The 16,502-nt window shown below is 43.7% G+C and overlaps 1 pseudogene; it reads right to left on the bottom strand.

The window, feature by feature from the left end:
• Window positions 1-1,198: 1,198 nt before the first annotated feature.
• LOC142288279 (U2 spliceosomal RNA) lies at window positions 1,199-1,405 on the bottom strand (annotated as a pseudogene).
• Between the last annotated feature and the right edge of the window lie 15,097 nt (window positions 1,406-16,502).

Raw genomic sequence — 16,502 nt, 5'->3', positions numbered from 1 at the left:
AGCACAGTCACCGCCAAGGCTACAGTTCCCAGGGCCAGAGCCTGCGGGCAAAAGGGGCTCCCTCAGCATCCATCCAAGCTGGGGAGCGGGTTACCGGTGGGAAGCCCGCTAGATTTTGGGGGAATAAAAGGGGTCCAACACCACATCCCCACAGGTGCACACCCACCCATCAAAGAGAGCTATAAGCCAATACCACCTTCACATTGCCAGTGTACCAAGTACATGTTGAGCAACATGAAGGCGGCTGGGGTTATTTGTGACAGTTGTAGCCTTTGGGCAGCTCTGTTGATCCTGTTAAAAAAGAAGTACGGCACCACTCCCCGTATTGAGGAATCGCTAGCTGCATTGAGAACTGCAAATTATTTTTCTACCCTTGATCTCACTAGTCACTATTGGCAAGTGTCCGTTGCTGAGGCAGACCGGGAGAAGACCGCCTTCGCCACCCCTATGGGTCTCTGCGAGTTCAAAAGCATGCCCTTCGAGCTGTGCAATGCGCCAGGAACCTTCCAGAGGCTGATGGAATGCTGCTTGGGACAAGATTTTAGGGTGTATAAAAAGGGAGATTAGATCCCGTGATCCCAACGTATTGTTACACCTCTATAAATCACTTGTAAGGCTACATCTGGAATATGGGAACCAGTTTTGGGCTCCACATTTTAATAAGGACATTCAGAAGTTAGAGTCAGTTCAAAGGTGGGCAACTAGACTACTACAAGGAATGGAAGGCCTCCCATATGATGACAAGTTGAAAAAGTTATTAAGTGATTATTGGCTGCAATGGGGCTTTCTGGCTGGTGCCAGCCTCTCTTCTTAGCACACAGGAACCACAATCCCTACACCATGCTTCAATGGATTCTCTCATCCCAGCCCAGTAAAACTACATATTTTACACAGTCATAAGCAGCCAAAAGGGATCTATTCTATTCAATTGCAAATGATCTAGATAAGACTGAGAATAAGATACTGCACGGGACATAGCAGAGTTGGTCAAGTTGAGTGGAGATGAGTTTGCTATTTGGCACAGCTTTTTGCATCAATAAAGCAAGTAAAAGGTGTGAAAGATAAAAAAAAGGGTGAAAGTGTGAAAAGTGAATTGGCCAAATTGAGGTGCATATAAAGTTTTTGCTTTCTTTCAATTAACTAATGGGGCTCATTTGAATCAGGTGAATTGAGTTCTGCTTTTGGAAACTGGGTTAAGAAGGGGTGCACCGGTCCTGGAGGTACTGCAATACCAGGTCAATGCGTGCAGTGGACAGAGCAAGATTTTTTCCATCTCCTTGTTCTAAAAATCCATTTAATATATGGTCCCCAGAGAGGGGACGTATCAGATATTAAACAGATAAGAACAGATTTAATTTTTTTTTTTTTCTGTTTATCAGTAGGACTTCAAAATAACAAAGGTGATCGCCTCCCGTTGCCTGGGAACCGTCCAGGCACAAGAGGGCTATGTGTCACCAGAAGGCGCACACACTTCCTCAAGGCCGGCAGACGTGCAATCCCAGGCACCTTCCAGTACCGACCAAGGTAGCGTCCTCCGAAACTACACTTGATCTTAGCCAAAAGGCCGAGAAGCTATAACCCGAATTGGTTACGGCCTTGAGTGGCACCCTGGCCTATACCGGACACATCTTAGGGAGAGGGAGACAAACCCACGCCTACAGAAGACATTTTGTCACCCAAGCCAACCCTTGAAAAGGCTGTTTTGCAGAGCAAAAACAAGAAGAATGGTGCTTTTTGCAGCCGCCGCCCACTGCAATGAATCTGAATAACTCCTCCTTTTGGACACAAGCACCTCCCCTCCCCCTTGCAGTCTTTCCAATTCATGATACAAAAAGACGGACGGACAGGACAGGACAGGACAGGCTGCCTGACTTTCCGTCACTGCCACCCTTTGCCATCCTTGTCCGTAGAAAGCCCTTTCATCATCCCCAAACCCTAATCTTTTCCCTTCCCTTCCCAGATGCGTCTCACTCCCTTTCATTAGGAAGTGAGCGCAGCCTTTTCTCCGTTCTGCACATGCGCGACGTTAAACACAAATGCGCAGGCGTGCGTTCCATTACCCTCACTGCATTCCACTCCCATACAGGAAGTGGGCGCAGCTATTACTACGGTCGCACATAAAAGAACCCACGGCCACCACTGCACATAGCTGACTCCACCACAGGACACCCACTTCTACACCAACGCAGGTAAGACAGGATCGGCACCTCTATGCTCCCGTTACAATCAGGCTCAGTCACCATGTGATAACGCTCTCAACTCTTTAGTTGCAGGCTCCCCTTGCTTCACCTCCACTGGCTGTGCTGCCATTTCCTCTCCCACCTGGAAGGTATACTTTATTCCACTATTTTCCTGTTTCTCTCTTCCCCCTTTTCCCATAACCTACTTTTATCTGCATTTGTGGGGTATCTATATGCTATTTACATCATAGTTTTATTCATTAATATGGAAGGGAAGAGTGCCCATGAGAGTGTTGAACTGCGGAGAGCAAGAGATTAAGCTGCTCCGATTTGCCACCATTGATAAGCTGTTCTCAGTAGATACACATGCTATCCAAACAGCAGCATCCACCATTGCTTCAGCCCACCCATTCAGTGACAGCTCACCAAGTCAGCCAGAGGAGTGGTGTAAGGAATTACACGTAGGCACTGACTCCACACCTTCACATCACAAGAAGGGGGTCTACAGGCTAGTGCAAGAATACGAGCAAGTCTTCAGCAAACATCCGCTAGACTTTTGAAGAATAAAAGGGGTCAAACACTACATCCCCACAAGTGCACACCCACCCATCAAAGAGAGATATAAGCCAAAACTACCTGCACATTACCAGTGTACCAAGGACATGTTGAGCAACATGAAGGAGGCTGGGGTTATCCGTGACAGTTGTAGCCTCTGGGCAGCTCCGTTGGTCCTGTTAAAGAAGAAGGACAGCACCACTCCCCTGTATTGAGGAATAGCTAGCTGCATTGAGAACTGCAAATTATTTTTCTACCCTTGATCTCACTAGTCGCTATTGGCAAGTGTCCGTTGCTGAGGCAGACCGGGAGAAGACCGCCTTTGCCACCCCGATGGGTCTCTGCGAGTTCAAAAGCATGCCCTTCGAGCTGTGCAATTTGCCAGGAACCTTCCAGAGGCTGATGGAATGCTGCTTGGGACACCGAAACTTTGAAACGGTACTGCTATACCTTTATGATGTTATTGTTTATTCTAAAGCAAACAAGATTTTAGGGTGTATAAAAAGGGAGATTAGATCCGGTGATCCCAACGTATTGTTACCCCTCTATAAATCACTTGTAAGGCCACATCTGGAATATGGGGTAAAGTCCTGAGCAGGTTGATAACCATTGGTTTGAGCATGGTAGGGTGTAGTGCGCATCTTCCTGCATCGGTAAAAGCTGCAGAAGTCCTTGAAGATTTCCGCTTCAAAGGCTGTGCCTTGATCTGTGAGGACTCTCTCTGAGTAGCCATGAGGTCTGCATAAGTGTGCTTGTAAGACCTTCGCTGCAGTATGGGCCATTAGATCTTTGACTTGTACCACAACCATAAATCTCGAGTAGTTGTCTACCATCGTAAGTGCATACGTGAGCTCGCCTCGATATTCTGCAACAAAACTCCCTTTTTCGATTTCAGTTTCAGCAAACACTCCTCTTCCTGTAGAAAATATTTATCATTACCTAAGACAGTCATTCTAATGCATGACAATATTAAGGCAATTTAGTTAAAACTTGTTTTAACTCACCTTTAAGGGGATTGATGTATTTCATGGTCAATCCAGGTTTGTCAGTGATGGCACTGACATAATGTATGGCGTCTTTTTCGGGCGTTATCCTTTGCCTTTTCATTGTGAAAATCCAGTTGCCTATATCAAAGCAAATTCTACTACTTGTAAAGTATGCAGAAAATGAAATGTAGAACATATAACATCAACTGCTTAGGAACGCATCATAGGTTAGTACTTAAAAGGATATTGTCATGTTCTAGTCATAATGCAAGCTGGACATTTTTCATGTTACCCTGTAATCGCCGGCCTGTTCTAATGCTCACAAGCCAAGATATAGGCTCAGCTGCTAAGGCTTCCCTCTGCCTTCTGAATGAAACTTGAATATGTCTGGGTCACTGTGTATATAGCAGGTGCTCAGAAAAAATAAGAGTCAATTCAATAGAAATAGCTCTGGCACACTATAGTGATCAATAACGTAAGAAAAGAACTCTTGGAATGCTGAAAATTCTTTATTTGTGCAAAAGGATAATTCATCCAACGTTTCGACCTTGTTTTTAGGTCTTTATCAAGGATAAAGTTATCTAAGATCATAAAGGGTTACAAAACCATATAAACACGTAATTAGTACATAGTACAACATAACAGTACAATATATTGCTACTTGAGAGTACAATGGGTCAAATGACCATGATGCACATACAAAAAATTTTTCCAAAGCCATAGTGAAAACATTTGTACTGAGGAAAGAAAATTTCCACATGACCTATCTGGAGAAACATTCTGGATCAAACAACCAAAAATAGTCAAGCAGGTAAATACACACCTATATGGATAACAGGATGATATGTGTTCAATTGTATAGCGTCATTGCCATTAAGGTACAAATGGAAAACTTGCAATCCTATATAGTGAAGGAAATGAACACATATCATATCAAAGAACACAGGAACATGGGTGTGAGAAAAACCTCAATGTTTATACTTTGTTCTTTATAATGGTGTGAACATGTATATGTCTCAGTACCTTATGCACTTGAGAATTCTAGTGAGTAGATCATGAAAGCCTATTTCAGAACTGGAATCGGTAAATAATTGTAGGTGGAATCTAAATGAAAAGATGGTACAAGTGTTATCATGACACGTGGGCTATAACACAATGAGGGGCACTGCAGCCAGAAACTTGAGATGCTGCCCCCTGACTGCTGGCCCCTATGCATGTTTAAATAGAGGTCTCCCCCTAGAAAGACACTGACCTGCCGCCCCCGCCTCCTGTGGTGTGACTGGCCTAAGCCCCGCCTCCTGGATACATATCACCGTGCTGCCCAGCTTCCAGCCTCTCGGCTGCAGGACCCGGACCTGTTTGGGCAGCCGGACACAGGGACCCGCTCCTGGAGGCGGTAAGAGAGCTATCAGCAGGGAGGTAAGCGTTTCAGCTCACAGCACTGTTAGCTGTGAGCGGCTCCCTCTATGCTGAGGCACAAGCGATGTGTGACCGGTGAGCGCGGCGTTCTAAGGGAACTACCCGCCCGCTGGTCCGCTTGTGCTCGCCATTATTTAACAACCTCACCCCCCCCCCTCCCCCCACCCCCCCCCCCCCTCCTCCCACCCCCACCCTCCTCCCCTAAAATCAGCATGGAGGAAAGCGTTCTGCTCACGGCGCTGTTTGCTATGAGCGGCTCCCTCCCTGCTGAGGCTCAAGCTACGTGCGCCGGCGAGCGGCGTTCTGAGGGAACTACCCGCCCGCCGGTCAGCTTGAGCCGCCATTAAGTTTGAAAAAGAGCGCTTCGCGCTCTTTGTCATTGGCCCCGCCCACCCGCCGCCCAGCAACCGCCGACCAGACACCGTCGCCAGTGCCGAGGAGGAGCTGGGTAGGGCTGTGTGCGCTCTGCACGGCACCTAACAGGTGTGCCTCAGAGCGCAGCTGAAAAGCTCCGTTCTGAGGCGCATGGTGCTGGTAGAGAACGTGCGCTCAGCCTGCAGCTCCTGCCATAGACAGAGCAGGAGCTGCCGGCAAAGCGCACGGAAGTGACATGTCACTTCTTAGAACACAGCGATTCGGGCAACAGCTGAATCGCTGCGTTCTACTATGCAACGTGCGTACGGCCTCTACACAGTCTCCATAGACTGTGCAGGGGACGCAGGACGCATGAATTAGGCACACAGCCTAATTGAAGTGCAGACTCAGTGCAGTCCCTGTCACAGCGCAGGTTGGAGGCACGGTAGGGGAGAATCTAGTATGCAGGCACTAACCTGCAAGAGTCAAATCACCCCATCCCACACGCACTGAACTTCCCCTCCCCTCCGTTTGTATGCCCCGGGAATGCCAAGGGGGCTAGCCTGGGAATGAACCAGGGACCATGTGGGTCTCCCAGTGAGCGGGCGGGTTAAGGGATTCTGTTAGGACTTCAATGTTCAAATTGAGGGGGGCTGGTAGTGAACAGGGGCAAGAAGCAACAGTCAGCAGGTGGCGTGTTTTCCCTCCTGCTGATACCACACCTACACCAAGCCCCCTCCCAGGCCAAAACACACTCCATTTGACATTATGACAATGGTGACTGTTAACAGCCCCGCCCCGTTGTCACACAGGGGATTTCAGCATGTTATGGCGGCGGTGGGTGCGGTGCCGACTATCGCGTTGTACGGTCATGTGCAGGGGTCACGGTAGCAAGCTTTGGCATGGGTAGCCACCATGTCCGGAGTCTGTCATCTTAACCCTTGGATAGGTGTGAGCGTCGTCGTAGCAGGCGTTACGTGGGTAGATCTAGATCCAGTCGTCTTGTCATTTCCTGAATCACCAGGTGAGTACCCTGATGGGGAATGCGGGGTGGGATAAGTCCCCCTAGGGAGGATAACGTGACGTCACAGGTAACAGGCGTCCCGCCCAGCTCTACATGTTGTCACTAAGTTATTTATAACAATGTTATTGGTGCTGAGGGAATCGCCCTCCCCCGTTTCTGTTAAAAGCTGTGATGGTATCTAGCATTCCTACCCCTTGTAGACAGCATTCCACAATCTACCTGCTCTAACTGTAAAGAAGCCTTCCCTATTTCGGAGGATTAAGTTTGGTGGCAGTTTATTTATATTGACCACACGGGTATTTATACAAATTATTATTATTTATTATGCGCCATATAATTCATGGCGCTTTGCATGCGAAAGGGGTTTTTACATAATAGGTACCAGTATAATAATCATAAACCGTACAAGGCACAGACTGGTACAGGGGGAGAGAGGACCCTGCCCTCGAGGGCTCACAGTCTACAGGGGATGGGTGAGGAGACAGTAGATGAGGGCAGAGCTGATTGTGCGGCGCTGTATCGGACTGAGGGTTACGGCAGCTTGTAGGCCTGTCGGAAGAGGTACAAATGAGATATCCTCTGAGACGTCTTTCAAAAATTAAACATATCTTAATTTTTCAACCTTAGTTTAATACAGGCGGCCTCCATTCCTTGTAATAATCTTGTTGCCACCGGTTAACTGACCCTTCAAGTGATTTATTGATTAGTGACAATATTATGGGATCACGGGATCTAACCCCCCTGTTTTACCCCTAATGTCATGCTGTAATTGAAAGAAGGGATCTATATTGGTCACAGTTAGTTTTATCGAAATGTGAGAAGTATATCTCTGTACATTTGCATGGTTTGATTGTTTTTCTAAAACTGCTTCTTTTTTGTAGTGAAGTAATTTTCATCCTTTTTTACTAGATTTTCCCTCTTTGGTTAATTACGTATGTTTTAATTGGTTTTCCTTACCGTAAGAACTGAAAATAAACAAGTGAGATGGGAAAACCGGCAATGTTAGCTATTCGCAGAATAATTATGCCCGCTAATATTTTCTGGACAATTACTTCCACATACATATTCTAAAAGGTATAAATTCACTTTTAGTTTTTGTGTGCGTTGCATGGATTGGGGACGCTGCCCCATCGGGGCTTACGGTCTGGATTCCCTATCTGTATGTTTATGGGGGTGTGGGAGGAGGCTAGAGTGCCCGGAGTAGACCCACGCAGTCACGGGGAGAACGTACAGGCTCCTTGCGGATGGTGTCCTTGGCGGGATTTGGGCCCAGGACCCCAGGGCTGCAGCTAGCCATTGAGCCACCGTGCCATGCCATAATAGTTTCAAGAGCAGGAACAGACAGATTTGTAGATGGAGTATTACGGCGTTGCAGGGCCAGCTGTTTGGGATCATTTGCGATACAAAGTGTTTATATAGTTATATATAAAAAAAAAAAAAAAAAAAATGCTCCTTATGCTGGGCCCGGGGGGACATGGTCCATTAACCTAACTTTGATTGCGCCTTTCCCCCTATTTCGGTTCCAGCTACACAAAAGGGGGGGTGGACTGGGAAATAGGAGAATGACCAGTGGTCCGACGATGCCGGTGGGTAAAAGCCTTAACCAACTACAGCCCTTTCCTCGAATAAGTAATCAGGCTGATTAGGTTTTTGTGGCTTGGAATGATTATGGGTCAACGCAGGGTTGAAGGCAAAACAGGCATCTGGGTTCCGGGTTAGTATCGGGCACCTTATTGCAATCCCAATCTCAGGTATTTTGGTAACTCAACCCACCAGCAGGATCAAGGTTGGAGTTCTCAGCTAGATGGTGGGGTGCTCGGTGAAGTTAGGCCTATGATCCGGGCCTCCATTTTGCATTGACCTGACGGTTCGATGGTACGTTATTCAGCGGGTGTTGCTCTGGTGGTTGATGTGCGTGACGATTTTACAAGCCACCCTCTAGTAATACACACCCTGCAGTATTCAGCGAATGTGCACCAATTTCGGTTGCAAGCAAACTGTTACGAGGTCGGTCTTCCCATTTTTAAATTGCGGAACGGTACTGAAGCGATGAGGGTCTTGTGGGGTGAAAGGTATTGAAGGGTTGGATGATTATGGTAAGCGAGTGGAGCACAGTAGGCCTATTCTTTTTTAGCCGAAGATTGTTTGTTTTGTTTTAAAAAAAAAAAAAAAAAAAAAAAAGAAAAAAGTGGGGGTTTGGATTGTTCGCCCCATTGCAAATCTATACATTGATATTTTGGATCTTTTTCCCTCACTCGGCGGGTGTCCCGACGTTGTCGTTTATGTCTCTTAGGCGAGCGGGTGTATGGGACCAGTTTTTACCCATGACGACGGCCCTTCATTTTAGCGTTACGTAGTTGGTCCTCCATTTTGTGGGCTGGTTTTTGGTTGGTAATGCGACGGTTACTCGTTATTTTGGTGTTTGCCAGCCGTGGTACCCGGCACGTACTCTCCCAGAGTTGGGGTGCTACAAGGCTTCAGGAGCCAGCATACATGAGCACAGTTTTCAGTGGATCAGGTAACGACAATGGAAATGCATTATGAGGGACGTCAGGTCGGAGTTGGTTTTTTGAAATCGGGTTTTATTCGACACGTAAGGAGATTCAGAACAGTGTACAGGGCTAATGTAAAATGACATGATTGTGATTTGTTTATCCAAAAAAAAAAAAAAAAAAATTTTTTGTGGGTTTTTGTCTTTTTGTCAGTACCACCTTGGAGAGACGAGGTGTTTGATGGTTACGAGAATTCCCTGTTCTGACAGTGTTTTTGCCTTTCAGATCCAAGTCGGCCCAGTGATTGGGTCCGAGGTTACTTCCATGTATGTTGTCTGCGAGGAGAGCGGATCTTCGCCTCTTCGCCTTGGTGGTCGGTTCTTGGTTCCTGTTACAGTGAAAGTAATTGGAAAGGTTGCCGGAGCTTGGCTCAGCTGTGGGTCTATCAGAGGCGATCAAGATTGCGTGAGCTCTCTTTTCTACAACCGACTTGGTGATACACATAGGCTTCAAGTAGCTGGTCCAAGGCCGTCTAGCTAGGCCTCTTACCCTTATCCGGTCAGAGAGGTACAAGTTTCCCTGTTTTAGTGTGGAGTGTTACAACGATCCGGTCGAAGGTTACCCTCTGGCCCAGGTGGCTTGGAGCTATGGAAGAATGTGATAAGGATCTCTCCTGGCGCATGGTCGATCAGGGCCTACCCAAGTTGTGCTGTTAATAAAGTGTTTTTTAAAAAAAAAAAAAAAAAAGAGGTTGTTGGTCTGGCACCGCCAGCTGGAAGGCAATATTTGGCTGTCCTTAAGCTCGGATGGGTACACCCCAAAATGATGATGTTATGGATATGGTGGTTTCGGAAATGCCTGGGACGGCTCAGGTATTTCAGTTTTTGGGGGGGGTCGCAGCTTGCTGGCGCAGTGCTGCTCCTTGGCGGAAGGGGTAGAAAAAGTGGTGGTGAAATACCCGCGCCGGACGGCCGGAAGGCGGTACATTTACCTGAACCCCGTGATGTTGGCAAGTTAATGCCTGGTTTAAAGCTGCGACCAAATTTTATGCCAAAAGATGAGAGTGGTTTTTTCTCCATGCCTCTCTCCAAAATGGAAAATTCAAATAAAAGTATTTTAATTTATAAGAGAACGGTGTCGTGTCTTTCTAGGGGGGAAAAATGGTGGTAGTTGGGTCCTGGCAGTCTGAGGGGCACTGCAGCCAGAAACTTGAGATGCTGCCCCCTGACTGCTGGCCCCTATGCATGTTTAAATAGAGGTCTCCCCCTAGAAAGACACTGACCTGCCGCCCCCGCCTCCTGTGGTGTGACTGGCCTAAGCCCCGCCTCCTGGATACATATCACCGTGCTGCCCAGCTTCCAGCCTCTCGGCTGCAGGACCCGGACCTGTTTTCCCACCCTCCCTCCCTTTTTGTTTTCCAAGTTGATTGAGTTTTCTGTGTTTAAGTCGCAGCAGCGGAAGGGGTAGAAAAAGTGGTGGTGAAATACCCGCGCCGGACGGCCGGAAGGCGGTACATTTACCTGAACCCCGTGATGTTGGCAAGTTAATGCCTGGTTTAAAGCTGCGACCAAATTTTATGCCAAAAGATGAGAGTGGTTTTTTCTCCATGCCTCTCTCCAAAATGGAAAATTCAAATAAAAGTATTTTAATTTATAAGAGAACGGTGTCGTGTCTTTCTAGGGGGGAAAAATGGTGGTAGTTGGGTCCTGGCAGTCTGGACCGTGTGACAAAGAAGAAAGGAGAGAAAGAAGAGGAAGAAAATGCAACTACCTGTAACATTACGTGATAGTCACTGGTAAGTATCACTTGACAATTCAAGTGAAAAAGGATTCCTTTATTAAAGGGTTCTCAGTCGCCTCAGGATCATGAAATACTAGGGTAAATGATATGAGAATGGGTAAGAAGCACCACTAAAGGAAATATGAGATGCAGGACATATATCTATAAACCCCTGAACTACATGATAGAAATAAAAAGAAGAAAAAAGAAAAAAAAGAAGAAAGAAGAAGAACACATAGAATGCGGAAAGAGAATGGGTACAACTACCTGAGTTACTGCAGGGAGGCCCCTGGTTGGTATTGTGAGGGTTAGTGGAATTCCTTCACTGAAGGGTTCTCAGTTGCCTCAGGTTCGTGAAAAATGCTATAGACAAATAATGCCCGGAGAAAAGGGGTTCATATACAGCGAATAATGGTAATACAAGGTACATGTGTCACATGTAATAGTATATATATATATATTGTACTAAGCTCTACAACAGAAATAGAAAGTAGTCCCTCTGCCTTCTGTCTAGGTGCCCTGAGTTATGTCCTGTAAACTGTCACAGGGACCCAGACACACATGTGTAGTAGGGGAATATCCCTGCTGAGATGCCAGTGCTAGAGCACTCGTTTGCTGTGGAGTTGAACGCTATGTGAGCAGTTCTTACCTTCAATGAGCAGAAGTCTCTTTTTTCAGATTTCAATATCTCTGTGGGTATCTGGCAGAAATATAGAATACTCTTTACTGCTAAGACCCTGTACACCACTCCCACTAAAGGGGGCTTTACACGCTGCGACATCGCTAATGCGGAGTCGTTGGGGTCACGGAATTTGTGACGCACATCCGGCCGCATTAGCGATGTTGCTGCGTGTGACACCGATGAGCGATTTTGCATCGCTGCAAAAACGTGCAAAATCGCTCATCGGTGACATGGGTCTCCATTCTCGATTATCGTTACTGCAGCAGTAACGATGTAGTTCGTCGCTCCTGCGGCAGCACACATCGCTCCGTGTGACACCGCAGAAACGAGGAACCTCTCCTTACCTGCCTCCCAGCCGCTATGAGGAAGGAAGGAGGTGGGCGGGATGTTCCGGCCACTCATCTCCGCCCCTCCGCTGCTATTGGGCGGTCGCTCAGTGACGTCGCTGTGACGCCGCACGGACCGCCCCCTTAGAAAGGAGGCGGTTCGCCGGTCACAGCGACGTCGCCTGGCAGGTAAGTATGTGTGACGGGTCTGGTCGGTGTTGTGCAGCATGGGCAGCGATTTGCCCGTGTCGCGCAACAGATGGGGGCGGGTATCCACACTAGCGATATCGGGACCGATATCGCAGTGTGTAAAGTAGCCTTTAATAAACTGTGTAAAGGATTTTAAGTAAAAATCCACAATAAACCAGCGCTAGATGGGTTTTTATAATTTTATTAATAGACCACAAATAAAACATTTTTTGCTATCCTTGTTTCAAGACAGAGTATTTGATAATATACAATACACTGATTATTACTAAAACCAAGGACCACATAAAACAAGGACCACATAAAATAAAAAATGAAAGTAATGAGAATAAATACATGAAATGAACACATTTTTCTCCAAAACTATAACAGATGCAAGCTTGTCCTGTTTGGTGGAGATGATATTTAATAAAATAAGTAGAAATCCACTAAAAGTTTTGTTTGGTTATCTTGCAATCCCGAGATAATCGTCTCCATGCTCCAAATCCATTTTAAAGCCATTTTTAAGGCATTTCGCGCATACATGAAATGAACACATTTTTCTCCAAAACTATAACAGATGCAAGCTTGTCCTGTTTGGTGGAGATGATATTTAATAAAATAAGTAGAAATCCACTAAAAGTTTTGTTTGGTTATCTTGCAATCCCGAGATAATCGTCTCCATGCTCCAAATCCATTTTAAAGCCATTTTTAAGGCATTTCTCGCATACATGAAATGAACACATTTTTCTCCAAAAGTATAACAGATGCAAGCTTGTCCTGTTTGGTGGAGATGATATTTAATAAAATAAGTAGAAATCCACTAAAAGTTTTGTTTGGTTATCTTGCAATCCCGAGATAATCGTCTCCATGCTCCAAATCCATTTTAAAGCCATTTTTAAGGCATTTCGCGCATACATGAAATGAACACATTTTTCTCCAAAACTATAACAGATGCAAGCTTGTCCTGTTTGGTGGAGATGATATTTAATAAAATAAGTAGAAATCCACTAAAAGTTTTGTTTGGTTATCTTGCAATCCCGAGATAATCGTCTCCATGCTCCAAATCCATTTTAAAGCCATTTTAAGGCATTTCGCGCATACATGAAATGAACACATTTTTCTCCAAAACTATAACAGATGCAAGCTTGTCCTGTTTGGTGGAGATGATATTTAATAAAATAAGTAGAAATCCACTAAAAGTTTTGTTTGGTTATCTTGCAATCCCGAGATAATCGTCTCCATGCTCCAAATCCATTTTAAAGCCATTTTTAAGGCATTTCGCGCATACATGAAATGAACACATTTTTCTCCAAAACTATAACAGATGCAAGCTTGTCCTGTTTGGTGGAGATGATATTTAATAAAATAAGTAGAAATCCACTAAAAGTTTTGTTTGGTTATCTTGCAATCCCGAGATAATCGTCTCCATGCTCCAAATCCATTTTAAAGCCATTTTTAAGGCATTTCGCGCATACATGAAATGAACACATTTTTCTCCAAAACTATAACAGATGCAAGCTTGTCCTGTTTGGTGGAGATGATATTTAATAAAATAAGTAGAAATCCACTAAAAGTTTTGTTTGGTTATCTTGCAATCCCGAGATAATCGTCTCCATGCTCCAAATCCATTTTAAAGCCATTTTTAAGGCATTTCGCGCATACATGAAATGAACACATTTTTCTCCAAAACTATAACAGATGCAAGCTTGTCCTGTTTGGTGGAGATGATATTTAATAAAATAAGTAGAAATCCACTAAAAGTTTTGTTTGGTTATCTTGCAATCCCGAGATAATCGTCTCCATGCTCCAAATCCATTTTAAAGCCATTTTTAAGGCATTTCGCGCATACATGAAATGAACACATTTTTCTCCAAAACTATAACAGATGCAAGCTTGTCCTGTTTGGTGGAGATGATATTTAATAAAATAAGTAGAAATCCACTAAAAGTTTTGTTTGGTTATCTTGCAATCCCGAGATAATCGTCTCCATGCTCCAAATCCATTTTAAAGCCATTTTTAAGGCATTTCGCGCATACATGAAATGAACACATTTTTCTCCAAAACTATAACAGATGCAAGCTTGTCCTGTTTGGTGGAGATGATATTTAATAAAATAAGTAGAAATCCACTAAAAGTTTTGTTTGGTTATCTTGCAATCCCGAGATAATCGTCTCCATGCTCCAAATCCATTTTAAAGCCATTTTTAAGGCATTTCGCGCATACATGAAATGAACACATTTTTCTCCAAAACTATAACAGATGCAAGCTTGTCCTGTTTGGTGGAGATGATATTTAATAAAATAAGTAGAAATCCACTAAAAGTTTTGTTTGGTTATCTTGCAATCCCGAGATAATCGTCTCCATGCTCCAAATCCATTTTAAAGCCATTTTTAAGGCATTTCGCGCATACATGAAATGAACACATTTTTCTCCAAAACTATAACAGATGCAAGCTTGTCCTGTTTGGTGGAGATGATATTTAATAAAATAAGTAGAAATCCACTAAAAGTTTTGTTTGGTTATCTTGCAATCCCGAGATAATCGTCTCCATGCTCCAAATCCATTTTAAAGCCATTTTTAAGGCATTTCGCGCATACATGAAATGAACACATTTTTCTCCAAAACTATAACAGATGCAAGCTTGTCCTGTTTGGTGGAGATGATATTTAATAAAATAAGTAGAAATCCACTAAAAGTTTTGTTTGGTTATCTTGCAATCCCGAGATAATCGTCTCCATGCTCCAAATCCATTTTAAAGCCATTTTTAAGGCATTTCGCGCATACATGAAATGAACACATTTTTCTCCAAAACTATAACAGATGCAAGCTTGTCCTGTTTGGTGGAGATGATATTTAATAAAATAAGTAGAAATCCACTAAAAGTTTTGTTTGGTTATCTTGCAATCCCGAGATAATCGTCTCCATGCTCCAAATCCATTTTAAAGCCATTTTTAAGGCATTTCGCGCATACATGAAATGAACACATTTTTCTCCAAAACTATAACAGATGCAAGCTTGTCCTGTTTGGTGGAGATGATATTTAATAAAATAAGTAGAAATCCACTAAAAGTTTTGTTTGGTTATCTTGCAATCCCGAGATAATCGTCTCCATGCTCCAAATCCATTTTAAAGCCATTTTTAAGGCATTTCGCGCATACATGAAATGAACACATTTTTCTCCAAAACTATAACAGATGCAAGCTTGTCCTGTTTGGTGGAGATGATATTTAATAAAATAAGTAGAAATCCACTAAAAGTTTTGTTTGGTTATCTTGCAATCCCGAGATAATCGTCTCCATGCTCCAAATCCATTTTAAAGCCATTTTTAAGGCATTTCGCGCATACATGAAATGAACACATTTTTCTCCAAAACTATAACAGATGCAAGCTTGTCCTGTTTGGTGGAGATGATATTTAATAAAATAAGTAGAAATCCACTAAAAGTTTTGTTTGGTTATCTTGCAATCCCGAGATAATCGTCTCCATGCTCCAAATCCATTTTAAAGCCATTTTTAAGGCATTTCGCGCATACATGAAATGAACACATTTTTCTCCAAAACTATAACAGATGCAAGCTTGTCCTGTTTGGTGGAGATGATATTTAATAAAATAAGTAGAAATCCACTAAAAGTTTTGTTTGGTTATCTTGCAATCCCGAGATAATCGTCTCCATGCTCCAAATCCATTTTAAAGCCATTTTTAAGGCATTTCGCGCATACATGAAATGAACACATTTTTCTCCAAAACTATAACAGATGCAAGCTTGTCCTGTTTGGTGGAGATGATATTTAATAAAATAAGTAGAAATCCACTAAAAGTTTTGTTTGGTTATCTTGCAATCCCGAGATAATCGTCTCCATGCTCCAAATCCATTTTAAAGCCATTTTTAAGGCATTTCGCGCATACATGAAATGAACACATTTTTCTCCAAAACTATAACAGATGCAAGCTTGTCCTGTTTGGTGGAGATGATATTTAATAAAATAAGTAGAAATCCACTAAAAGTTTTGTTTGGTTATCTTGCAATCCCGAGATAATCGTCTCCATGCTCCAAATCCATTTTAAAGCCATTTTTAAGGCATTTCGCGCATACATGAAATGAACACATTTTTCTCCAAAACTATAACAGATGCAAGCTTGTCCTGTTTGGTGGAGATGATATTTAATAAAATAAGTAGAAATCCACTAAAAGTTTTGTTTGGTTATCTTGCAATCCCGAGATAATCGTCTCCATGCTCCAAATCCATTTTAAAGCCATTTTTAAGGCATTTCGCGCATACATGAAATGAACACATTTTTCTCCAAAACTATAACAGATGCAAGCTTGTCCTGTTTGGTGGAGATGATATTTAATAAAATAAGTAGAAATCCACTAAAAGTTTTGTTTGGTTATCTTGCAATCCCGAGATAATCGTCTCCATGCTCCAAATCCATTTTAAAGCCATTTTTAAGGCATTTCGCGCATACATGAAATGAACACATTTTTCTCCAAAACTATAACAGATGCAAGCTTGTC

The sequence above is a fragment of the Anomaloglossus baeobatrachus genome, unplaced genomic scaffold, assembly GCF_048569485.1.
Source record: "Anomaloglossus baeobatrachus isolate aAnoBae1 unplaced genomic scaffold, aAnoBae1.hap1 Scaffold_81, whole genome shotgun sequence".
Lineage (NCBI taxonomy): Eukaryota > Metazoa > Chordata > Amphibia > Anura > Aromobatidae > Anomaloglossus > Anomaloglossus baeobatrachus.
Note: the sequence above shows the minus strand (reverse complement) of the source record. Positions and strands in the feature narration are given on the sequence as shown.